Raw genomic sequence first — 27,227 nt, forward strand, 5'->3', positions numbered from 1 at the left:
ATATGTAGTGCAAATTTTAGGGTGCGTTTGAGAAATGCAAGGTGGTAACAACTTATAGATAAGTTAAAGATATTTACATTTAACTCTCTTGAATGCTTGCATAAATGTTTATACTATAAACTAACTCAAATAATCTATTATAAACGAGATCCTAATAAGAAACTTCAACGAGTGTTATTGACTCTATATCCAAACAGACTCGTACATACTCTTATAATTGTTATGCTTGATAGTTGTTACGCTAACAATGTTTTTCTTTGGTAGTTAGCCATGAAATTGATCAAATCTTGGACTAGATGTTTTGGAAAACTCATCTACCTACTAGCAATGTTAAATCTTGTCAATAAGTCATTGATATGTTACCATGCCCGGACTCCATATGACAACTCTTATTTATCTTTAAAGTTTCATATTAATAACATTTAACACACTATAAATTGAAGTAAATTGTAATATTAAAAGAAATGTAACAACTAGGTATGAATTATGAAATAAGATTGTTGCTAATCTAAACAAGTACTTTATCATTTACCTAATAACCTAAACTTTTAAAATAATTAAATCATGACATGATACCAAAACCCTTAAGACAAAATGATATAGATTTCGATCATTGATGCCCTCAATTATTCTAATGAAAAAGTTGGATTTCAGTGTGAAGTAGGTGGACATGTGTATTGTCCATGTTTCGAGTCCCGTGAACTACTATTGGTTCACTCTAATACGTAAGCTGCTTTGAAATGGTAGGGAGGGAAAGGACACAGGTGGCGCGCAACAAATGGCAGTGGCTACGACACTCGTCTCTCTCTCTCTCTCTCTCAAATTCCAATCCCAAACCCTAAAACTCGCATTTTTTCCCCTTTTGTCCCTCGATGATTTTCTCGTTCCCTTCTTCTGATGCTATGTGCCGAAAATCTTAGCATCTGGTACAGTTTACATGCTTTTCCTCTGTTCATTCTCTTCCATTCCATACTCAATTTTTGTAATTCAGATGAGCTAACTGTCAAGGGGTTACAGCTGCAGAGAGTTAGGGTTTCTGGGACTGCTACTACTGCTGCATTGCATTCTTCTTTTTCCAATTTCGATGGTGGGTACTGGGTAGGAAGCAAAGTGTAGGATAATCTGGTGAGTACTACCTGACACTGAAATTTCTACTATTTTCAATTTTCATCTCAGCAGTGGTAGAACAAGTGATTGTTCATGTCTTCCGATGTGAATATGTAATTAATTGCCATTAACTTTAGGGATTTATTCCAATTTTAAGGATTCGGATTGAGATCAATTGTGGAATGTTCTAATAGTTAAGGCCTTAACGGTTGCTGCAACTGCTACTGTCACTGCATTATGTTTTCCTATCTGGAAAATTCAATTGCGGCGGTGGAAAGATACTTGGAAACATTATAGAGAATGATTTTGTGAGTACCGTCATAGACTGAATTATCTACTGTTTTCATCTCTGAAGCAGTAGAACTATGGATTGCTTGTCTTTGGTGGTGGCTGAATATAATTTAGTTCCGAAATAACAAACAGGGGTGCGATATGTTATGATGGCATGTGCATATGTAATTAATTGTCATTGGCTTTATGGATTTATTCCATTTTTGGGATTGATCATGTTTGGGGAATGTACTGACTATCAAGAGGTTTTAATTGCTGATAATTAGGGTTCTTGGACTACTACTGTTGGGGAAAACTAATTTATATGATGGATGAATGGCTGGAAGGGAAGTGAAGATTAATCTTGTGAGCACCACCTTAGACTGAACTATCGACTATTTGTATCTAAGCAGTAGTCGAACAAGGATTGTTTGAGTCATTGGTGATGGCTGAATAGAATTTAGTTCTTAAATTAGCAAATGGAGATGCCTTGTGAGTTGTGACCGCATGTGAATATATAATTAATTGCTATCAGCTTTAGGGATTTATCCTTTTTTTTTGAATTCGGATCAAGATCGTTTGTGGAATTTGACTAACTATCAAGGGGTTTAAATTACAGGGAATTAGGGTTTCTTTGACTGTGTTGCAAACCCAAGCTCCAGGCCCAGGTTTGGCAACGTCTATGCTAGGAGGCCCAAGCCACAGCTGGAGGCCAACATTCTAGAAGCTTAGGATCCCAAAATAACCACCACCTGGTGAGGTGGCAGATTCTCAATGATAAGGAGGGGACCAGTACTATTAGCTAAGGATATATATGTTAGTATAGAGAGAGAGAGAAGTAGGCAGAAATTGGCTAGGACTTGGGAGAGATAGAGCACTCTCGAATTTGCTCTTGTTCATTTTCTTCTTCATTTGCTTTCCTTTGTATTACTGCAAACACTGCTTCTGGGTTCATACCAGAGGATTCAGTGCTAATCTAGTATACTCAGTCTCTATTTTCCTACTCTGTTTTCTGGTACCTAACATTGGTATCAGAGCTCCCGATCCAAAAAGGGAGCTGTATGGTGCTGACCCGCGGTGCGATGGAATCAAGAGTGGATGATCTGGAGCGTTCCCTTACTGAGATGAAAGAGGTGGCTCACGAACAGTTTGAAGAACTCCGGCGACTCTTCCTGAGTCGCGACCGACGGCGAACCAGGGGGCGTTCTAATACCCCGCGGCATCGGAGGAGCTCACGCGAGCACAACTCAGTCTCAACAGCGAGAACTTATGACGGGTCACGAACCGGGTCGCGTACCGGGTCGCGAACAGCCTCGCGCAGCAGAGAACACCACGAGCACTATCACCACCGGAGCCATTTGCGCGCCGTCACAGGAAGACGAGTGGACATCCCGATGTTCAATGGAAACGACGCTTACGGGTGGGTCACCAAGGTTGAGCGGTTTTTCCGACTCAGCCGGGTCGAGGAAGCGGAGAAGATCGAGATGGTGATGATCGCCATGGAGGATCGTGCTCTTGGGTGGTTTCAGTGGTGGGAAGAGCAGACATTAGAGCGAGCTTGGGAACCTTTCAAACAAGCTCTGTTTCGCCGTTTCCAACCCGCACTTCTCCAGAACCCGTTTGGTCCTCTGTTGAGTGTGAAACAGAAAGGAAGCGTTATGGAGTACAGGGAGAATTTTGAGTTACTAGCAGCGCCCATGAGGAACGCTGACAGAGAGGTGCTGAAAGGAGTATTCTTAAACGGGTTGCAAGAAGAAATCAAAGCTGAAATGAAGCTGTACCCTGCTGATGATCTAGCAGAATTAATGGATCGAGCGTTGTTGCTCGAAGAGAAAAACACAGCTATGAGAGGAGGCAAACCTAAGGAGGAAGACAAAAGGGGATGGAAGGAAAAAGGGGGTGTTGGGGGAAGGTATTATTCCAGTACAGGGGACAGCAAGGGAAGAATTGCAAACTCTTATGTGAATTTCCAGAGCAAAGGGGGTACAGGAAATCAAGACAATGAAGGGAAAAGTCTCCAGAACAAAGGAGGCACTGGTAATCAGGACACAGAAGGAAAACAACCAGAAAAGAAGTGGAATGGAGGGCAGAGGTTGACCCAAACTGAACTCCAAGAGAGAAGCAGGAAGGGATTATGCTTTAAGTGTGGAGACAAATGGGGGAAAGAACACATTTGCTCCATGAAAAACTACCAACTCATTCTGATGGAAGTAGAGGAGGATGAGGAAGAAGAGGAGATTTTTGAGGAAGCTGAGGATGGGGAATTTGTGCTGGAAGGGAAGGTTCTCCAGTTGTCATTGAACAGCAAGGAAGGGTTAACCTCCAACCGATCCTTCAAAGTGAAAGGGAAGATAGGAAATAGGGAAGTTCTGATTTTAATAGATTGTGGAGCAACCAGCAATTTCATCTCCCAAGACCTTGTAGTTGAACTAGAAATTCCAGTCATTGCAACCTCTGAATATGTTGTAGAAGTGGGGAATGGGGCAAAGGAGAGGAACTCTGGGGTATGCAAGAACTTGAAACTAGAAGTCCAAGGAATTCCCATTATGCAGCACTTCTTTATACTAGGATTGGGAGGTACAGAAGTGGTTCTGGGAATGGACTGGCTTGCTAGTCTGGGAAATATTGAAGCAAATTTCCAGGAACTCATCATACAATGGGTTTCTCAAGGGCAGAAGATGGTTCTGCAAGGGGAACCCTCAGTGTGCAGGGTGACTGCTAATTGGAAATCAATTAAGATCACTGAACAGCAGGAAGCAGAGGGGTACTACTTATCTTATGAGTATCAGAAGGAAGAAGAAAAGACAGAAGCTGAAGTGCCAGAGGGAATGAGGAAAATTCTGGAAGAATATCCAGAAGTGTTCCAAGAGCCTAAGGGACTACCACCAAGAAGGACCACTGACCATGCTATTCAATTACAAGAGGGAGCTTCCATTCCCAACATCAGACCTTACAGGTACCCTTTCTATCAAAAGAATGAAATTGAGAAGTTGGTGAAAGAAATGCTGAATTCTGGAATAATTAGGCATAGTACTAGTCCTTTCAGCAGCCCAGCTATTCTTGTAAAAAAGAAAGATGGGGGATGGAGATTTTGTGTAGATTATAGAGCCCTTAACAAGGCCACTATTCCTGACAAATTCCCTATACCAATTATTGATGAACTCTTGGATGAAATTGGGGCTGCTGTGGTTTTCTCAAAGCTGGATTTAAAATCAGGGTACCACCAGATTAGGATGAAAGAAGAAGACATCCCTAAGACAGCTTTTAGAACCCATGAAGGGCATTATGAGTACTTGGTCCTCCCTTTTGGATTGACAAATGCACCATCTACATTTCAAGCACTCATGAACCAAGTGTTGAGACCTTACTTGAGGAAGTTTGTACTTGTTTTTTTTGATGATATCCTCATTTATAGTAAGAATGAAGAGCTGCACAAGGACCACTTAAGGATTGTCTTACAAGTGTTGAAGGAAAACAATCTGGTTGCAAACCAGAAGAAATGTTCTTTTGGTCAACCTGAGATAATTTATTTAGGACATGTCATATCACAAGCAGGAGTTGCGGCTGATCCTAGCAAGATTAAAGATATGCTAGATTGGCCTATTCCTAAGGAGGTGAAAGGATTAAGAGGGTTCTTAGGACTCACAGGGTACTACAGAAGATTTGTGAAAAATTACAGCAAACTAGCACAACCTCTAAATCAATTGCTCAAGAAGAATAGCTTCCAGTGGACTGAAGGAGCCACCCAAGCTTTTGTGAAGTTGAAGGAAGTGATGACTACTGTTCCAGTTCTTGTTCCACCCAATTTTGACAAACCTTTCATTCTGGAAACAGATGCTTCTGGGAAGGGACTTGGAGCTGTCCTTATGCAGGAAGGAAGACCAGTTGCCTATATGAGCAAAACTTTATCTGATAGGGCTCAAGCCAAATCTGTTTATGAAAGAGAATTGATGGCAGTGGTTCTTGCTGTGCAAAAATGGAGACATTATCTCCTAGGGAGCAAGTTTGTCATACACACTGATCAGAGAAGCTTGAGATTTCTAGCAGATCAGAGAATAATGGGGGAAGAACAACAAAAGTGGATGAGCAAGTTGATGGGCTATGATTTTGAAATTAAGTACAAGCCTGGGATTGAAAACAAAGCAGCTGATGCTTTATCCAGGAAGTTGCAATTCTCTGCCATATCCTCAGTCCAGTGTGCTGAATGGGCAGATTTGGAAGCTGAGATATTAGAGGATGAAAGATATAGAAAGGTTCTGCAGGAGTTAGCCACTCAAGGGAATTCTGCTGTTGGTTATCAACTGAAGAGGGGAAGATTGCTATACAAAGACAGAATAGTTCTCCCTAAGGGCTCTACCAAAATTCTCACTGTTCTGAAGGAATTTCATGATACAGCCATAGGAGGCCATGCTGGAATTTTCAGAACCTACAAGAGAATATCAGCTTTATTCTACTGGGAAGGCATGAAGCTAGACATTCAAAATTATGTACAAAAGTGTGAGGTGTGTCAGAGGAACAAATATGAGGCACTAAATCCAGCAGGATTTCTTCAACCACTCCCTATACCCTCTCAAGGTTGGACTGATATATCCATGGATTTCATTGGAGGTCTCCCTAAAGCCATGGGAAAAGATACCATACTAGTGGTAGTAGACAGGTTTACTAAGTATGCACACTTCATTGCTTTATCTCACCCATACAATGCCAAGGAGATTGCTGAAGTATTCATCAAAGAAGTGGTAAGACTACATGGTTTTCCCACCTCCATTGTGTCTGATAGAGACAGAGTATTTCTCAGCACATTCTGGTCAGAGATGTTCAAACTAGCTGGCACAAAATTGAAATTCAGCTCTGCATACCACCCTCAGACAGATGGACAAACTGAGGTGGTTAATCGATGTGTTGAGACATATCTAAGGTGTGTAACAGGGTCCAAACCAAAGCAATGGCCCAAATGGCTGAGTTGGGCAGAATTCTGGTACAATACAAATTACCATTCAGCCATCAAAACCACTCCTTTCAAGGCTCTTTATGGGAGAGAACCACCTGTGATTTTTAAGGGAAATGATTCTTTAACATCAGTAGATGAAGTGGAGAAATTGACTGCTGAGAGGAATCTAATTCTAGAGGAGCTCAAGAGTAATCTAGAGAAGGCACAGAATAGAATGAGACAGCAGGCTAACAAGCACAGAAGGGATGTTCAATATGAAGTGGGGGATCTGGTTTATCTGAAGATTCAACCCTATAAGCTCAAGAGTTTGGCTAAGAGAAGCAATCAGAAGTTGAGTCCTAGGTATTATGGACCTTATCCAATTATAGCAAAGATCAACCCAGCTGCCTATAAACTGCAGTTGCCAGAAGGAAGCCAAGTGCATCCTGTCTTCCATATTTCCCTGCTCAAGAAGGCTGTGAATGCAGGAGTTCAAAGCCAACCATTACCAGCAGCTCTTACTGAAGAATGGGAACTCAAGGTCGAACCAGAAGCTATTATGGACACCAGGGAAAACAGGGATGGGGACTTAGAAGTGCTAATCAGGTGGAAGGACCTACCAACATTTGAAGACTCATGGGAGGATTTCAGTAAGTTGCTGGACCAGTTCCCTAATCATCAGCTTGAGGACAAGCTGAATCTTCAAGGGGGGAGAGATGTTGCAAACCCAAGCTCCAGGCCCAGGTTTGGCAACGTCTATGCTAGGAGGCCCAAGCCACAGCTGGAGGCCAACATTCTAGAAGCTTAGGATCCCAAAATAACCACCACCTGGTGAGGTGGCAGATTCTCAATGATAAGGAGGGGACCAGTACTATTAGCTAAGGATATATATGTTAGTATAGAGAGAGAGAGAAGTAGGCAGAAATTGGCTAGGACTTGGGAGAGATAGAGCACTCTCGAATTTGCTCTTGTTCATTTTCTTCTTCATTTGCTTTCCTTTGTATTACTGCAAACACTGCTTCTGGGTTCATACCAGAGGATTCAGTGCTAATCTAGTATACTCAGTCTCTATTTTCCTACTCTGTTTTCTGGTACCTAACAGACTGCTACTGTTGCTGCACTATTTTTCTTTTATGGAAAGCCAATTTAGATGGTGGATAAACTTTATGGGTTTTTGCCATTTTTGGTTTTGATCGTTTGCGGAATTTAAACTATCTAGGGTTTTTAATTGCAGGTAATTAGGGTTTCTGGACTGCTACTATTGCTACATTATTTTTCTTATCTAGAAAGTCAATTAATATGTTGTATAAGTGATTGGACGTGGAGTGAAGAATAACCTTGTGAATACCACGTTAGACTGAATCGTCCTCTGTTTTCATCTCCGCAGTGGTAGAACGAAGGACTGTTTTTATCTTTGGATGTCGCTGAATCGGATAGTTCTGATTTCTTAAATAGCAAATGGATATGCCTTGTGAGTCGTGACCCAATGTAAATATATAACTAATTGCCATTAGCTTTATTGATTTATACGATTGTTTTGGGATTGGAATTTAGATTGTTTGGGGAATCTGCTTACTATCAAGGTGGTTTAATTGCAGTGAATCAGGGTTGCTGTGATTTCTACTGTCAATTTATTATATTTCTTATCTGTAATGCCAAGTTTGATCGTGGATAAATGCTTGGAAGGTCTGTGAAGAATAATCTTGTCAGTACTAAAGACTGAATTATCTACTGTTTCATCTCAGCAGTAGTTGGGCAAGGGGATTTTTTATTTCTTTGGTGGTTGCTGAACCGATTTTAAGATACCATATGACGGTATGTGAATATGTAATTAATTGCCATTGGCTTGATGGATTTATGCCATATTTGGTGGCGGTTGTTTGTGTGTGTCATGAACCAATTATCTCAAAAGCTTAAACTGTTGGGTAAAGAACACGTGAATGATTTTATATTATATTTCCAACACGCCCCCTCACGCAAGAGCCCACTTGGGCTTGAAGCGTGGACATTGCATAGGCTCACGTACCTTGTGCTTAAATTTAACCTTTTATTAGAATAACTGGGGGCAACAAGGATCCAACTATTACAAAAGAGAATAGTCTAATAGAGAGAAAACTGAGTAGTTCATTCAGAGTGTAAGTGTTACATTTCGGATTATATAGGAAAACAGAGAAGCTTATGCTAGAAGCTTACTCTGAAACTTAACTAACAAATCCTAACTGAACCTGTTGTTCTGTTGAGTAACGAACCAGTGGAGTAATCCACTGTTACTGAGTGTACCTAGTACACCAATACTGGGCCAGTGAATATAAGACACTAATACGAACTCTAGACCAGTTGGTTATAGAGGCTTTGATACCATGTCATGAATCATTTATCCCAAAAGCTTAAACTGTTGGGTAAATGACACATGGATGATTTTATATTATATTTCGAATAGTTTAAACTGTAAGGGTTCTAGTTGCAGGCATTTCGGGTTTCAGGGGCTGCTACCGTTGCTGCATTATTTTTCTTATACGGGGAGGCAATTTAGTTGGTGGATAATTTCTTTGAAGCGAAGTGTAGAATAATCCTGAGTACCACCTTGACCGAATTATTTAATGTTTTCATTTCAGCGGTAATAGAATGAGCTATTGTTTTTGTCTTTGGTGGTGGATGGAGAATTTAGTTCTGAAATAGCAAATGGTAAGCCTTGTGACCGTTGGTGAATACATATTTCAATCACCATTAGCTTTAGGGATTTATGCGATTTTTTTGATATTGAGATTGTATCATTTGCAGAATCTACTTACTATCAAGTGGTTTAATTACATGGAATTAGGGACTCTATGACTGCTACTGTTGCTGCATATGTGATTTTTTTGGTATTGGAATCGAGATTGTTTGTGGAATCTGCTAAGTATCAAGGTGTTTTAATTGCAGGGAATTAGGGTTGCCATGATATCTACTGTCACTTCATTATTTTTCTGTTCTGTAATCCTGTAATGCCAAGTTCGATTGGTGGTTAAATGCCTGGAAGGGTTGTGAAGAATAATCTTGTGTGTACAACCTTAGACTGAATTATCTACTGTTAGTAGTAGAGTGGTGGATTGTTTTTTTCTTTGGTGGTTGTTCGACTTATTTTTGGTCTGAAATATCAAATAAGGATACCTTATGATGGTATGTGAATATGTAATAATTGCCATTAGCTTTATGGATTTATGTCATTTTGGTTGTGGTTGTTTGTGTGAATTTAAATTATCAAGGGTTTTAGTTGCATGCAATTAGGGTTTCTGGGCCTGCTACTGTTGCTGCATTAGTTTTCTTATATGGAAAGGCAGAAAAACGAAAAGTAATTGATTGGATTTGTTTGTTTAAATCACATGCCCGAGAAAATATTAATATACATTAGATGTCATAAATACAAGGATTCGTAGTTACTGTAAATATTGTAATTACATAATGATAGTTAACCACTCCTTAGTTAGTCGGTTAGGTAATCATATGGGTTTGTTAGTGGGTTGGTTAGATATTACGGGAGTGAGTGAGTATTATAAATAAGAGGGATTGGTGAGAGTAGTGGCATCTTTGTTAGAAATCCTAAGTTAGAACCACACAACACCACAAAACCTTAGGCTTAAGGCAATGAGTGTGTGTGGTTCTTTATTATATATGCACTTGTGCACTTGCTAATCTAGGCAATGTGGGACTTCTTTGAGTCACCACTTTATTATCTCTATTAATCTTAGAGATCATTTGGGAATTGGGTTTAGCCGTTTAGGAGATATCTTAGCAACCTTCTGTACATTTTTTTACTCATTAATATCAGGGTTCTATTAGATATACAACTTAAGAGCCTACAAATATTGTATTTACATTATTTCCAATATGTTCATTAATAATGCTGTATTTTGGTAGCCTCATATTAATGGCTCCAAATTGAATTAATGTTCTTGCATTTCACTTGACATTTAGTGATAAAAAGAGCTTTAAAATGATAGTTCTGAAAACAAGCTGAAAAATGCATTTCAGGTGAAACTTTGTGGTTTGCATCCATTCGAGCTTGCTGTGTCCCTTATGGCAATCCATCCATAAACTTGTAAGCATTTTTATTCTTGCAATAGAAGTATGGTGCTTGATGGAAAAACATGTTACCTTCTGTTCAGTTCGCAATATTTTCCTTGTCTCTTTCTGGCACCCATTCGGATACATATGTCAAGGGGAAGGGCGAGCGAGAAAGAAAACTGTACCAGCTAGTAATAGCTGCAATGTAGTCTGAATAAATATTATGTATTGTTGCAGTTATATTACTAGTTAGGGCTCCTTTCCTACCTATTGGTAATTTCCATGAAAAATTAACTTTAGAACTCTGGATGCTTGTGATTTTTCCAATCAATTATATACATATGATGCTTGAAAATAATCAGAACTACTTGGCATGCAGGAATTAATAAACTTAACAATTGGTTTCTGTGTCATCATCAACGGGCACTTCTATTGATAATATTGCAATAGTTACACTTGCTTTTGGTATAATCTCAGCTATTGCTCTTTCAAGCTTTGGTAGAGATGATTTACAGGTCAATCCCACCGTATTGGTATTTCTCATCCTAAACAGAAAATTCTTTTACTTTTTCCATGGCATTCTGTGTACTTGTTTAATTTTAGAGAAAGTATAGTTGAATGTACAAAGGTATGCTAATCATTGATTTCCTGTCACTCAGGGATGCAACCCCATCTGGTCTTGGTCAATTGGATCTTCAATATTAGCTTTTGCTGGTAATTTTCTTCGCATTTTCCACTATTCTTGTTTTCTATCTGTTGTCTTTAAATGCAATCTGTTCTGAAGAGGACGAGGTACACGTGTTTGTTGATCAAATCCCCTAACACAAATAAATCCTGTAATGAAGCATCAAGTTGTTAATAGGCATGGCTAGATTGAACACTGATACTTAATAGGTGCATATTGGAACTACACTGATTGTAACATGTAGATTGGTGTTCATAAAGTTTTCAGAAAACTCTATTGCTTCACTAGTCTTTTTTTTTGAAATTTTGACTAGTCTGATATTGAGTCACGCAGGAATGGTACACACATTTGGATTTTTCTTTTGATTGGAGAGGGTGATTGCTTGCTCTTGGAATTGTTATGTGGGTGGAGGTGATGATTTAATTTACCTGATACGTGTTATATGCATGGATCTTGTATAAATTATACTGCCATTTTAAGTGGCGTGGTAGGAAAAGAAATAACACAAACATTTTTAGGTGTCTGCATGCTTACCTCTCCAAAAGCAATGCTGAATTTCTTGGGTTGTGAGACCTAGTAGACATAAATATTTTGGGTGAGTAACTTTTACCTTCTGGGATATGCTGGTTTAGAATAGATATTAGTAGGTGAGCATTTAGGATTTGTTTCTACCTCTGAAAATTGATGATACAGAGGTCCCAAAGTATACTGTCCTCCTTGGCAAATTCCATATCCATGCCCTTGGGACATCAATAGGTTGTTTGCTAGATTCATCGTCCGCAAATACCTTAATGATAATAAAAAATGGACCATTTTGGTGAATATTAAAATTTAAAATAAGGTTATACTTGCTTATTGAACAGTGACAAAACATAGATACACATACCTCATTAACTTGAAAGTAGGTCCCATTTAGTGGAAAGCTTCCTCTTGTTGCTGTTCGACAAGGTATCTGTATATTGCATAAGGTTTGTGAATTGTGAGAGTTATTTAAGAAAGATAGATGCCAAGAAAATAGTGTCTTTCATCTTTCTGTATCCAGAAATTAATCTTTACCAGAAGCGTTCCTCTAATTGTTTGTGAATTAGCTTCTCTAATGCTGTTGCATGAAAAGCATGTGTTGTCATTGCACAGGCTGGTTGAGTCTTGGGATTCACACTTTCTCGCTGGTGGTTCTGTGGAATTAGCAGTTTCACCTAGGGTTCAAATGTCATAAATATGATTGTTAATACGTTTTAATGTTATTTTAACTTTTGCAGAGCGTATAAGTAGTACGATCCTGCCTACGCCTCACTGTTAATTCTCAATCTGTCAATTTTAGATGTATTTGTGCATTGAAATTAGTAAAAAGATAGCTTTTGGAGACTATTGCCTGTATATATCCACCAATTAAGATTATATGTATCTTGCTAACCTGGTGTCCATATTGCAAGAAGATATGGGCTCGGGTCATCAGCTTCTCGTCTATCCATCTGTAAATTTTAGCAAACAAACCATCATTAAAAAAACTCTCTAGCTGATAACTGCATGTTTCAGTACAAAGGAGAAAAACTGACCTTTTCCAAGAGAGGGTGTGAATCTGGAAGTTCATATCTGCATTAGTCAGTGAGGTGTTAGTAAGCATCATTGAGACTTGGGTTCAAAAAACTGGCCTGAACATATTCTAGAGAGTGGCATTTACTTTTATACTTGAGTTATGAAAATGACTATAGTGATGCAACATAAGAAAGCCTCCCATAAATAGAGATGTTTGGCATATCTTAATGCTTTGCATCGTCATAATACTTAATCTACACAATGATGAAAATCAACTTTGTGAAGGTAAGGATCTAATTTTATTCAGGACCTGCACAGCTGTTCAGTTATTGCTTAGTTTTTATAGCTAACCGTAGTGGGTTCATTTTGCTAGTTTGGTCACTTGTAGGTTGCTTACTTGAAAACAAAATATGAAGAACATTTGAAGTTTTTTGGTAGATATTTTATCTTGCAGAATTTGTGTTGTGCAAGCAATGCCATATCTACTTACACTTGGTGTTCCGTTCTTAGCCGACTCACATTCTTCAGTCTTGTTGTAGGAATAGAAGCAGACTCCGGATTCCAGGCAACAATTGCGTTAGAAGAATCACACTCCTTGTATTGTTGTATGTAGTACTGTACGCTCTTTACAAGCTCTCCGCCATCAATTTTGATAAGGGGAATTTCATCAGGGTCCTCCTTCCAGAAGTCCTCAATGTCACTTTCTAATGCCTCTGTCCATTGTTGTTCTGGTGTTGCTGGTTCTTCAATGATTGGCTCACACTGCACACGTTCAGGACTTGCTTCTCGGATCAGGTTGTCCTCAGGGAGAGGTAGAATTACTGGGTTCATGTTGACAGAAGGGTTTCTCTCAGCTATAATGGGTACAGCCATACTCACGATCTGCTTCTCTTCCGGTCCAGGCAAGGCAAGTCGTGCACTGTACTAAAAGGGTTAGTCCACTTATGAAAATAAAATAAGCCCCTCATACACTTAATACTAGAACAATGCAATTGAAGGAAAAACTCAATTTTGCTTGATTGATCTGGTTGCTTAAAGCTTTCTATGATAGGTTTGTGATTAGCTGATAAGAACAACATTTATTACAGAATAATTATACAAGTATTGGTGGTGTTCGAGAACCAGTTCTCTCCTACAGATTCTGGAATTTCGAGAGTCCAGCCTCTCTCTAAGACATAACCCGAATTTATGAATGATCTCCCATAGGGTACGACTTCCTATTTATAAGTAATCCTAATCAGTTTATTAAAATATAACTGCTATAACTAGACATCAAACACAACTGACTACTAATTATTAACTTCCCAACTGCCACATAACTGATTACTAACCATTAACTTCCCAACTGCCTGGTAACTACCCTATCAATAGCCTTGAGTTATTTCTTTGAATTTGTTATTTTGGAGGCTTCAAAAATTGGATGTAGCCTATTGGATCTTCTTTGGGATGTGGGAGATGAGTTGTGACCAGATTTTGGAATTGTCATCTGTCACTCTGTTGATGTGATATATATGACACTGTCACTTTGTGCTTTTTTATTTGGATAATCAGTGGGTTTTCATTCACTGGCATCAAGAGTCTAGAACAATGTCAATGCACAGAAAGAGCCATTGTGGGTTGGCAACTAGTTTTCTAAACTGAATGCACCAATAACCAAAACATGTTGCACTGACTGGAATCATGAAAAGAGGACCAGGACTAAAAAAATTAAGCCGGAAGATACTGATAACAACATTGAGGATAAGTAGTGCTTGTAAAGGCTCAACATTTGACAGACTGGGGGGCAAAGTATGCATCAAAAGAGTCTTCACTACGGAGGGGGATGCTGGAGATTTGAGAGGGGTTTAAGTAAATTTTGACAACTGTAAATGTTGAGAGATTTATTTGCATGAAAATTGATGAAATACCTAATCTGTCAGCTAATTTATCTTTCAGTCTCATCTGCCGTACCTACCAGCTTATTAAATATCTGTATCTTAAGTCAAACTAGAATATACCTAAGAACCTTTTGTTTTGTTTGTCCTTTTTTGTGGTTTCTTTGGTTCTTGCTTCATTCATTTAACTGATATGGTTATTTTATTTTTACATGTTTGCCTGTGTTCTTTTAATTAGCTATGAATTTAATTATTTTAACTTGATTCTTGTTTTTCACGATTCTGAACAGTTTGATATATAGCTTTGCATGCGTTATGCACTAAGTTGATGGCTGTACATATGTAATGCAATTGACTTACTGAGTAGCTAACCTTGCAAAAGCACTTGCGAAATGCCTGCACTCTGCTCGCAAGGGGCATGCATTGCAATTTGGTTTACTCTTTGTGCAAAAAACCTACAAATTTGGAGCATCAATTAGTTTTAGCCTCTATCTCTTGCCCTTGAAGTAATGCCATTAAGCCCTTTCCTGCATATTTTACCAAATGTAGAAAGAAATTATTCATACCTTTCCAAATGTAATCATCTGGTAGTGTAGCTCATACCTGCGTTCCAGTTATATGTTAGTTACAGATTTAGCTGTCATAGTAAAACAGTTATTTCTATGCAGATTTTGTGGGGGTTATGATATTACAAAGTTCTTTGATCGAGTTTGCACAATCTGGGCCAGAGATACTTCTGAACTGACTCCAGCACTGGATACCTACGTAGTACAGCAGTTAGCAGTTTCTATCTGTGCTTTTTTGTTTTTTCTTTACTAGTTGGCATAAGATACTTACAGTTCAAGGAGGTGTATTTGAAGTGTTTCAGGAAGTGGCTGGAGAGGGACCCATCCAAGTCTAACTGCTATCCTTCCAACATTGGTGTCAACCTTCAAGATATGAGTCATAGTAACATGTTATTCCAATTGCAAGGCTTTTTATGATTTGCATTGGCTAGAAATCTGTGATTGGATTTCAAATAAGTCATACCGGGAAAGCAAGATGATGAAGTGTTAGAAGCCGTACACATTCCACACTTTTTAATCCCAATCCCCATATGCTTAGCAGATAGTCCCTGCATTTGATGTTGCACATGGAAACAATATATAGGAAGAACATGATCAATTTCCATTGTATGCAGATTCTTGCAGTCAGTGTCTGCTATATAGTAACTTCCAAGGATTAACGACACTGGTGAATGATGATACAAGAGTTTGGCTTACTTTGCTTTATCGGGAGGAACATGTCTTAACCATTCAAGATCAATGCTTCCATGTTCTTCAACCAGTCTGTTAAGGAATGCCTGGGATATAATAGATGTCATTTGTCAAAGCATGTTTTAATCAAAATTCAGTATTCTACAAACTTGATTGGGTCAACATACCTTGATTCGCTCTGCTAGCATGTTGTTCATCCCTCGGAATATAATAGCATCAGATATCTCTTTAACCGAGGCACATCTTAATGCTTCATAGTCCAGTGAATCCATTGTCTCTTGGCTTCTTTCTTTCTTTGTCTCGTTTTCCTGGACCTCCTTTCTTAGCATGTCCCAGTCACCTGCATGCTTTTTCTCAGTGTCAGATTTCTTTTTCCTTGCTTTTGGAACCTGGAGTTTACTCTCTTTATCTTTTGGGTCTAGAGAATAAACTTGCTTCTGTGCCTTTGGTTCAGCCTGATTATTATCTGAGCAAACTTGCCTGCTTTCTGCGGATGTTTCACTGTCAAAGCCTACTTCTGCATGCTTAGGAACATTGAAGTAATCATTTATTGCATTTTCTTGCCCTCTGCCCAGTATTTTTGAAGTATTTAATGATTCTACATGTTGCCTGCCTTCTGATTGTAATGCCTTTTGATCCAGAAGATGATGGTTTGGTGAAAGTTGATTATAAGTTGTATGAGATCTAGATTGAGAAGTATCTTGTAAAAGGACTGAGTGCTTGCTTATTGGTCCACAAGGGTTCATTGTAGGTAACTCTGGACACCCAATTGTCCCATTTCCGTACTGCATCTCAGTGGGTTTATCCACACTATCTACCACTTCCCATATGCCAATTCTTCTATAATTGTTTTCTTGAAATTTACTGTGTACCGAAACAGTTCCAGGGAAACACAACTCTTCACCATTCAATTGTTGTGTGTACGGGTATTGGAGTTGATAGTGAATTGAAGGAGCTGCAGGTGGTTGCTTTTGGAGATAACCAAAGCTGCTGGGATGATTGAATGCTGAATGGAGTCTGTGACTACTATTTCTGCCTCCTATTGAGCTTTGTTCCACATGTTCTGCTTGTTGCATCTTTCCATCTTTGGTTCTCTCTTCAAACAGTGACACTCCATTTACACTGTTGTAAAATTCCTGGAACATAGTGGTCTTTCCAACATGTAAAGAATTTGTTGAAGTAAAAAACTGAACCATGCTGGGTTCACATCTGCTGTTAAGTCCATCTGATTCCGAATTGGATCCTGAGGATGTTATTCTTTTGTCTTGAGTGATTGAAGAATCTAGAGAATCTTGTGATGATAAGAACTCTTCCTCTAAGCTCTGATGATTTGGCTTCATTAGACTCTCATTTATCCTTGTGGTTTCACTGTCTCTCCAAAGCTCTCTTGGATGATGAGGTGTCTCAAAGTCAAGATAGTAGCTTAGTTGATTTAATGTTGCTCCTCCATATGATATTATTCTGTCATCAGCTGGATTTACTATTGAGAGTTCTGGTTGTTCAACTAAAGTGTCTATGACAACATCATATGATCCCTTGCTTCTTTTTGGCTTCAGAGGAAACCTTGCTGCTAGAGACATAAAGGCAGAGCTGCAAACAAGGAAAGAAACATGAAATTTTTGTAGAGCTGCACATCATCTTGTACTAGCATTGGCAGTTTTAGTGAAGCATCCTGACTGAGGAAAACACCTTTTATTGATATATACGCTTACCTTGAAAGGTGGTCTGAAACATTCTGAGTGAGGAAAACTCCTACTACTGAGTCAACCACAGATCCTTTCCACTTTGAAAAGCGTCTATCTCCTGCAGAGTAGAGGTACATTCTATTTTTCAAATCTATGCTGACTAGTGAAAAACTTAGCAATCCAGTAATTTTTAATTTCTGTTTTCAGTATAAATCTCATTTTAGTGTCAATATCTGCTGTCCAAAGTCTGTTACTGAAACTTGAGAGGATTTTCTTTGCTGTTTAGAGTTGTGTCAGAATATTTGGGCTATTACTCGTCTACATGTGAACTTGTGCTAGTAGTGCTAATGCTTGACCAAATATTTAGTAAGACAGGAACAGTTAAGGCATTGTTTTCACATTTATTTGATCACATTTCATTATTTAGTATACTATTTTCTACCATACACCTGTCATTCTTACTACTGATATGTTCAAGGTTAATTATCTTAACTTGCAGGGGAAGACAGGTTTAACATCAGCAAGTATTTGGCTTAATGTTGGGGTATGATGTGTTGTACCTTGAACAAGATGCATCCGGGCAATGAATGAATCAACTCGTCCACGAAATACATTTCTTTCCTCTTCCCACCACTTCTCCTTTTCCTTATCAGTTTCTTCAAAGCCTTCACACCCTTCCTTGCCCATCAACTGTTTCCACATTCTCTCTGTTTCAGTGTCAAGGTCCACTTTTGCCCTTGGTTTTTTCTTAGCAAGTTCAGGTTCCTGGTAGGGTACCATCGAACCATCTCCTTTATATTGGACTAGTGCCTTTTGTCCTTCCCCATCTCCTTTATATTGGACAAGTGCCTTTTGTCCTTCCACATCTCCTTTATATGAGACAAGTGCCATTTGTCCTTCCATCTCGGATGTGTTGCTTTCATTGAGGTTGTGACCATTATTATGTTGCCAAAAGATTTCATCTGTCATGGTGGAATATACCTGGTGTTGTCTTCCTGAAAATTAAGAAATAGGCAATTATCATTATTTGTTTACTAAGAGAAGTACATTTCCTTATCAGACATGCATTACCTGGACTAGAAAAGCAATCACCATGTGATTGTAATCCATTGTTGTCTTCTATTGTTACTTTCTGTGAATCATCTTTAGACACTATTTTTCTGGAAGACCTGCAGACTTTTTCCTGGAGTCTATTTTCAGTTCTTTTCCTCTTATTTTTCGAGAAACCTTTGGCAAGAATTCCACCATTACAGTGTCCATCCGCTTGGTTCTCAGAGCTGTTGCAATATTTTCTCTTGGAACCCTGTTCTTGAATGGAATTGGAGAGAACATTGAAACCCAACTGAAGGGTATTCTGACAAATCAGTTCCCCAGTCTTCTGAGAGTTTTCAAAACTTGTCTCTGATTGAAAGAGAAAGTTGCCCATTTCTTTTGCATTAATGTATTGCTGCATGCATCCATTATTTCTTTCCTGGTGCAAATCAGAATTCCCTTGAGCTGGACCTTTCTCGGTGACTGGAGATTTTACTATCTGCTGTTCTTCTGACAAGAAATGATTATTTACCCTTTCTTCTGATGTAATTTCTTTGGCCTTGCAGTCTGAAGTGGTAGTAGAAGCTTTTTCATTTGTATGATGGATCTCTTGCTGACTAACTATTCTGCTCTGGCTCTCAAATCTACTATTTTCTAAGTCAAAATTTAGAGCTTTCCTGCACGATTTTCTAGTTGCAACAGTTGCATCAGAAGATTCTTCTATAACATCAGCACGTGGTGTTGCCGCACTTTTAGGGACATTCTTCCTCTTCTTGTGTGGAGTCTTCTTAATCTGGGTCTTTTGAGTTGCAGAGTTTGGTTTACTTTTAGGCTTGGCCTCTACAATTACCTTTGGCCTATGCTTTCTTCGTTTAGGTGCTTTGTGCTCAGGTGTCTTGTTCAGGTCAAAACCTTGGTCACTTCCCTGGTCACATGCGTTGCTGGCAAAACCCTTTTGATCCTCATATATTGTAGAAATTGCTGCAGATGATGAATCTACAATTTGCTGTAGAAGCCCATTGCAGTATTCCTGAATTTCATTCTCTGTAGATGAAACCACGTCTTCTTGTTTGTCTTTCTCGTGACTTGTGCTTTCAGATAATGTGTAAGCGGGCCTCGTACAAAACTGATTGTCCAAGAACTTGAGCTGATCAATTGTTTTTGGCATTGAGTGGAGGGAATTGGTGAAACCATCAGTAGCATCAGCTTCTGATATTGGCTCATGGTTCAGATTATACTTAAGGTAAGAATCACCTGTAAAAGCAGTTTTAGTCATTCAGAATAAAATAAATGATTATGAAAGCTATTATCTGCATTCATTATCAATGTTTATAAATTCATGGTTTTTATGTCCTAATGATTGACAACATTATTAGTTTTATGAACTTCGATTGCCTTTAGGGTAATGTGAATGACAGATAATAGTCAAACTTCTCTCTTTTTCTGCTCCCTCTTTCATTTCATTGCTGTGAATGTTTCAATTAATCGGAATTACAGTAGAAGCCTGGAATTACTGATATAAAAGGGGTATATTAGATTATTTTATGCATATTTACTGTCATGGGTTATAAAAATTCCCTAGATATTTAGTTCATTATCGAATCATTTATTAATTTGGAATATTGTTTCTGGATGTTTAGGGGGGCTAGATATGACATGCAATTGAATAGTTCAGAGCCTGTTTGTTTGAACCCCCCTCCCTAAAAATCATTTTCTTATAACAAAAAGTCGCAAACTTTTAGTTTGCTTAAGTATTAGGGATAGAAATCAGAATTTGAAAAAAAACTCGGATTTCAATCATTTTAGGGAGGTATTTTGAGTAGCTTTTGATGAAAGTTGCATTTGTATCTATTTACTTGAAATAGAAGTTCTTTTTATAATATTAAGTAACCACATGAAAAATAGCTTTTGTCTAGGAAATATAAAAAATAAGTTGTTTTTACACAACTTTAAATTCACATTTTTTAAGCTTAAACCAATGGACTTATAATATAATATAATTAACAATCTCAAAAGCTCAAGTGTTGTCTAGATACCAGTTGTGTGCATCGTGAACGGACTTTTATCTCAATCTATAAGTGCAATTCCTTTTACTTTGGTCTCGAACATTTGTTTTGTATTGGTGTCAACCGATATTCAAACTCAACCTAAGTTATTTTGGTAAAGGCATGAGTGGTTTTATAATATATTTCTAATATGCCCCCTTTTACAAGAGCCCTTTAGGTGTGAAATATAGATAGTGCACGCGTATACCTAACTTGTGTTGAAACCCAACTTCATACTAGAACGGTGGTGGGAAGAATTAAACTCTAGATTATTTGGTCAAATTATCTCCAATCACCTGGTAATGAACCAATTTTTCCAAAAAAACTTACGTTATTAGGTAAAGATACATAAATGAGTTTTATATTCTATTTCTAACAATATGTATCTTATTCAGCTGTCTAATTTTCTGTGTTTTTCTATTTGAATAATATTGTAAAGTTATGATAACCACAACAACAATTTATCTCTGAATTTGAATTGCAGAAGAAAAGAAGTTACCCGGGGGTATATCAGAGAACATGCCCTTCAGTTGGTTTGAAACTGTGCAGTGAATGTCATCGTTGAGCCAGCGGTCTGGGTTGCTATCCATGATTTCAGAATTCCAAGATGGAATCAGAAGTCCATTTGCCTCTTTATTCACAATGCCTGAAGCTGAATGGATATTGCTTTGTATACCTGCATAGTAGTCATTCACCTCGCTGCTACCCATAAGTTCAGAATTCCAGGATGGAATCAGAAGTCTATTTGCCTCTTTATTCACAATGCCTGAAGCTGAATAGATATTGCTTTGCACACCTGCATATGAGTCATTTACCTCGCTGCTGCCCATAAGTTCAGAATTCCAGGATGGAATCAGAAGTCTATTTGCCTCTTTATTCACAATGCCTGAAGCTGAATGGATATTGCTTTGTACACCTGCATAGGAGCCATTCACCTCGCTGCTACCCATAAGTTCGGAAGTCCAAGATGGAATCAGAAGTCCATTTGCCTCTTCATTCAAAATGCCTGAAGCTGAATGGATATTGCTTTGTACACCGGTGTAGGAGTCATTCACCTCGCTGCTACCCATAAGTTCAGAATTCCAGGATGGAATCAGAAGTCTATTTGCCTCTTTATTCATAATGCCTGAAGCTGAATGGATATTGCTTTGTACACCTGCATAGGAGCGATTCACCTCGCTGCTACTGCCCTGAGGATGAAATTTTGGTAGCAGTGGACTTCTTGATGCTATGTTATTGCTCGCATCCTTATTGAGCAGTAGTTCCAAGGTATTACTGTTCAGTCCATTGCTCTCATAGTGCCGTGCCTGATTGTAGGAGGCTGCAATATGGTTGAGAACACTGTTTCTATCTGCTGTGTTGCCACAAATATTTTTGTGCTCTCCAATTCGACCTGTTTGCCCCATCAGATGGAGATTCTGAACTGGTCCATGGTAAAGGGGCAGCATCTCTTGCATGTTATCACGTCCAGGTGCAATATGGTTGAGAACACGGTTTCTATCGGCTGTGTTGCCACCAAATTTTTTGTGCTCTCCAATTCGACCTGTTTGTCCCATCAGATGGGGATTCTGAACTGGTCCATGGTAAAGGGGCTGCATTTCTTGCATGTTATCACTTCCAGGTGCAGTATAGTTGAGAACACTGTTTCTATCGGCTGTGTTGCCACCAAAATATCTGTGCTCTCCAATTCGACCAGTAGGTCCCATCAGAAGGAGATTCTGAACTTGCCCATTGTAATGTGGCAGCATCTCTTGAATGTTGTCACTTCCAGGTACAGGAAATTCTTGATAATTTAGCCTTCTTATGTGGTTCACTGGCAAGTTTGATTCTGGATTAGGTCCATATAGAATGAGCTTCTTAGGGGTGATGGGTACCCATGTATTGTTCATTTGAGATTGCTTCTCATCTTGACCCAATAGTTGTTTACCGAAGTTCATTATTGAAATCCTGCTAGCCAGAAAAGATATTACTTTTATTAGCTTCCTTTCACTTACACTTGGTATATGTTGAATCTATAATGGAGAAAATGGAGAATGTATTAACATGATAGGTGTTATAAAACATCACCTTAAGAGACCTATTTATTCTATTGTTCTAGGTCATTTACTGGTGTACAATACAAGCCCAGGCCATAAAATGACTGACTATATTTACATTGTTAGTGTGAACTTATGTAAGGAGATTGCAGTAGACAAACAAAATGGAATGGCCAAGTTTAGTATTTGACTAACAATTAAGCAAGAAACAATCATAAATTTCATTTTATCAATAGTGCTTTACAACAAATTAACACATTTAGGCGGAAGAAAGACTTTGAACCCTCATTTCAAAACATAATTAAATCTGGCTATCCTATGATGATCTCCTAAACAAATTTTTGTGTTGTCGTGTATGCCCTATATTGAAATAACTTAGAAGAAACTGTTTGAGCTTCAGTTTCTAATTGTTTGAGCTTCAGTTTCTAATGACAGAGCTATGCAGCTTGTTAACAAGTGCATTCATAACATTCTGAGCTATGTGCAATACCACATGGTCTTGTTCCACAACTTAAGTGACATTGTAATTTATCAGTCCAACTATTAGGGTATTAAATAGCAATTAGCATATGATAAAATCTCTACCCAGACAATATCAAACTCATCACTGCTTGAAGCTATATCAGATTGGCGTTAGAAGATATATTAGAAGTTGAATGTAAGCTTAACAATGAGCGGTCTAATCATGAATTAAAATACTCCAATAGAATGACAATCATAACCAAGACAAACATTAATGTCTGTATGTGAGAATATGGATTGAGGAAGGCCAAGAATGATAGGCAGAAATGGGAAGAAAATTACAAATAGGGAAAATGTGAGATGGGATTGTGCATTTTTCTGATGTGTAGCAGTACTCAAAATCGGGTTCTACATTATATGTGATCAAACAAACCATGCTATGAAATACTAAAGCAGCCAGCAACCAACTCAAGAAACACTATCTATCAGAAAAATATAAACTAATAGAGGATCATACCTGCTATGGTGTGGCTCATTCATCTGAAAAATATCAAAGCTTTGTTATCAAAATTAACTAGGCTATAGCTGCTGAGTTCTACAGTTTCTTCTAAAATGTCCCTGACCTTAATCTAGCACTGCTAGATTTTGCCCTGAATCATCGAATTCCCGATGCATTCGTAGACCATTTTGTTTCACGCCATTGTCTAATCCCAGCCTGCTAAAACCCCATGAACACATTCCTCACCTTAGCTACCTCAACATAACAAGAGCAACACATTAAAGAATAAAATAAACTCCCCCTTCAGGCCTGAATGACCAGCATTAAATGCTACAATGAATTACTTGAACACGGAAATGCCAAACCACATGGAAACTAGAACCAACAGCACAGGTATCCATCACACAATCACCAAAAAAAGATTTTTAGGGGTGGCCAAAATCTGATTTTTTGTGGGTTGTCATTAAAAATCAATTTAATTATATGGGATTTTGCAACAATGGGTGTTCATAAAACACAATCTTCAGAATCTCTGAAATAAAGGATACACGTAAAGTAAAAAGATGTGTGAATTTTGTTCATTGTATGCTAATTAAGTATACAAAAAGGTAAAAATGGTAGTAAAAGAATTTTGCAGCATAACTCACCGATCTGCATGAGCACCTCACAAGACTCAGGGTGTAGTCAATGCCAGAATAAAAACAGAGTACAAAGTGAGTTTGGGGGTGGTACAGAGAGAGAAAGAGAGTTGTGAAGGACATGGGGTAGGAAAAGAAAGCGATGGTTTATAAATAAATCTAAATAGTATTAAAAAGTGGACCCTCAAAAATATTAATATTAAAAGGTGCATGTTAGTTTAGGACACGGTTATTCTCAATTAATGTTTTTCATTTTTTTTCTCCTGCAATGGTCTTTGTTTATATCTCATTCAATTTTGCCCATTAATGATTTTATGAAGTAGAGAATCAGTTTGCTTCTAGATGGTCATGCCATATTTTATGACATTTACCACTGAGATTTCATGTTCTCTGAATTAGTGTTATTACAATATTAATTATTTCTTTAATAAAATTTAAGCTATGTGGATATTGTTAAAGTTTAATAACTATGCACTAACAATGTATATTTTTTTCTTCACACAAATATCCAATTAGAATTTACTATTCATCACATTAGAAAAATATTAAAATAAAAAAATAGTAAAATAGAAATAAAATAAGATGTAATTGAATGCATGTGTAAAACTTTTTATATTGTCAGTACAATGCATGTAAATTAAATCCTATTATAAAACTTGCAATTAAAAAGTGCATCGTTTAATATATTAAACTTTGTACTTTTACTACAAATATACTTTTCTAATTTTACTTTTCTCTTTGTTGAGTCATTTCTTTACAATTCTTTATAAATAATTAATTAGGTTAAAATAAGGAATAACTGAAATTATATCATTGTTCAATATCTTAACTATTTTTTATATTATTACCAGCACCAATTGATCCTTTTCCCATTTATTTTATCCTACTTTTCTCTTTGACTAGTCATTTCTTTATAATTCTTAATAAATAATTAACAAGGTGAAAACAAAGGAAATAATGAAAATATATAATTTTTCAATATCTTAACTATTACTTTATATTATTACTAGTACCAATTGATTCCTTTAATTGTTTCCCATTTATTTTATCCTACTTTTCTTTGATGAGTCATTTCTTTATAATTATTTATAAATAATTGTTGGGAGAGACTTACCCACTTAATGTGATCTCAGAGTCTCGAAGGATTAGTCTCATGGCTGTTAGATGTGAGGATACATTGGGAAACTGGAGATTAAATGAAAAACTAAATAAAATTCTCAAAGTAAGATGATCATGTGATTCTCGAAGGGAGAGGTAGAGACTCTTAAATGACCTTCCCGCTGAAATAGAAGGTCACCTCTATGCCGTAGGATTTTATCAGTTTACGTTAGTTGAAGATGTTTTTCTAGACCTTCAGTTGATATCAGCGCACATTGAAAGGTGGAGACTAGAAATTCACACTTTCAACATCCCGTTTGGAGAATGCACCACCACGCTCCAAGATTTTGCATTACACCTTGACTTGAAGATTGATGGTAAACTTGTCACTTGGCGCACGTTTTGTGAATAGTCTTTCATCGTAAACCATTCGCGAGGACAAATAGTTGACATGTTTTGCATGAGGATACATAATGCGCGTGACTGGAGGTTGCCTGTTAGTTTACCAAAGCGGTTCTCATGTTTTGTTGATATATCTTCCTCTTTTCGTTGACTTTAGAGAGACTTGAACATATAGTTGGAGTTCAACAATACTTGCCAATCTATATCGGGAAATGTGTACCACCACTAACTAAACCCGTGTGGAGATTAGTGGTTGTGTACAACTCATCTAGTTCTAGATCGGGACAATAATTTATGATGTTGGCCTTACTCAAGATGTTTTACCTATCATTCTCGGTAACGTTGTCAGACTCGAGAGTCTATCCAAACTCATTCTGGGGATGTAAACTCGTTTCGTCGAGTTGACTCGTAGGCTCGTAAGAGTCCACAAAAAAAACTTAATAAAACTTGTCATGGAGTATAGAGAACACAAACTAGTGAACTACAACCATCAAGAAGACTTGCAGTGGCGACGTAGCTTCTCCTAGGGTATGAAGATGAATGAGAATGTTGGATTGAAATGAGAAACTCTATCTTTCTTTCAGTCTTTGTTGAAAGCATTTCGTGAAAACCCAAAATTTCCCCTTTTAATTTGGGGATATAGTGAGAAATTCATTTCTCTGTGACTCCTAGACTCGGTGTGGAATCATGAGTCTATGTGAGTTTACCGAGTTTGCACAATTTGCTCGATTACATGAACTTTAGAGTTTACTTGCGAGTTGAATTATTTTAAGGACCTAGAAACGTAGAATCGTAAGATTTTAAGAGTCAACTCGCGAGTTTGATAACCTTGATTCCCGATCGCGCTCTTGCAGCCAGGTTTGCACATAATTTTTACTTCAAATTTTAATAGTTGTTCCATTTACATTCACATGAATCGAACATATACACTTGAAAGATCCCATTTATTGTCTTCACGTACCCTCAGCTTCCAAGGGCACCCATTCATGGAATTCGAACAGTAGACAATAAAATATGTTGGTTTGGATTTGCCCATCATATATGTTTGATGACGTTTGAAGAGTAGTTCTTGAGGGCCATATGAACAACTTGCTCTCAAAACGTAAATCGACATCTAATTCATCAATCATCTGGCACGAGCTAGGCACATCAAGACTAGGAAAAAAAATTGTCTCCTGATATGAGTGATATGGGTGATCCCAATTGACATATGAGTAGTGTGAAGTAGAACTAAAAAATGGGGTGGTATTTGGGACACCTGAAAAAATATGAAATGATACAAGTCGTATACAATTAATTCGACAATGCATATGATAAGTTGGTTGAACATACCATGCGTCTCGGCATAAACATCCACCGGTACAAGCGACGTAGGGGGAGGAGATGTCGTCTGAGATCCACCCTCTTGGTTTTTGCCTGGCAAATTCCCACTAACTCCTTTGACCATTTCTTTATTTCATCGTCGTTAGGTTCTGAAAACGTGATGTCAGCATTTTTCAGACCATCATGGTGGTCATGATCATCATCATTCATATTAATCGTGGCACCCAAAGGAATGCTCTTTGGTTCAACTACATGAACCTCAATATGTCTAACACCCTCGTTTGTCAACGTTAGATGAGTGCTTA

General features: G+C 37.9%; 1 long non-coding RNA gene across 10 annotated transcripts; it reads left to right on the forward strand.

Annotated features, from left to right (window-relative positions):
* Nucleotides 1-705: 705 nt before the first annotated feature.
* Nucleotides 706-22,553, forward strand: LOC130738416 (uncharacterized). 10 transcript variants are annotated; one of them, XR_009019389.1, is made up of 13 exons: nucleotides 706-926; nucleotides 1,018-1,125; nucleotides 7,695-7,795; nucleotides 7,906-8,122; nucleotides 8,923-8,992; nucleotides 9,089-9,214; nucleotides 10,319-10,385; nucleotides 10,731-10,884; nucleotides 11,011-11,065; nucleotides 13,112-13,504; nucleotides 15,115-17,518; nucleotides 17,887-19,662; nucleotides 20,949-22,553. It is a non-coding gene; the product is annotated as an uncharacterized LOC130738416 (long non-coding RNA). The 10 variants fall into 10 exon arrangements; XR_009019388.1 differs by lacking the exon at nucleotides 9,089-9,214 and having other exon boundaries at nucleotides 708-926; XR_009019391.1 differs by lacking the exons at nucleotides 8,923-8,992; nucleotides 9,089-9,214 and having other exon boundaries at nucleotides 708-926.
* Nucleotides 22,554-27,227: the final 4,674 nt, after the last annotated feature.

Source organism: Lotus japonicus, chromosome 2 (genome assembly GCF_012489685.1).
Source record: "Lotus japonicus ecotype B-129 chromosome 2, LjGifu_v1.2".
Lineage (NCBI taxonomy): Eukaryota > Viridiplantae > Streptophyta > Magnoliopsida > Fabales > Fabaceae > Lotus > Lotus japonicus.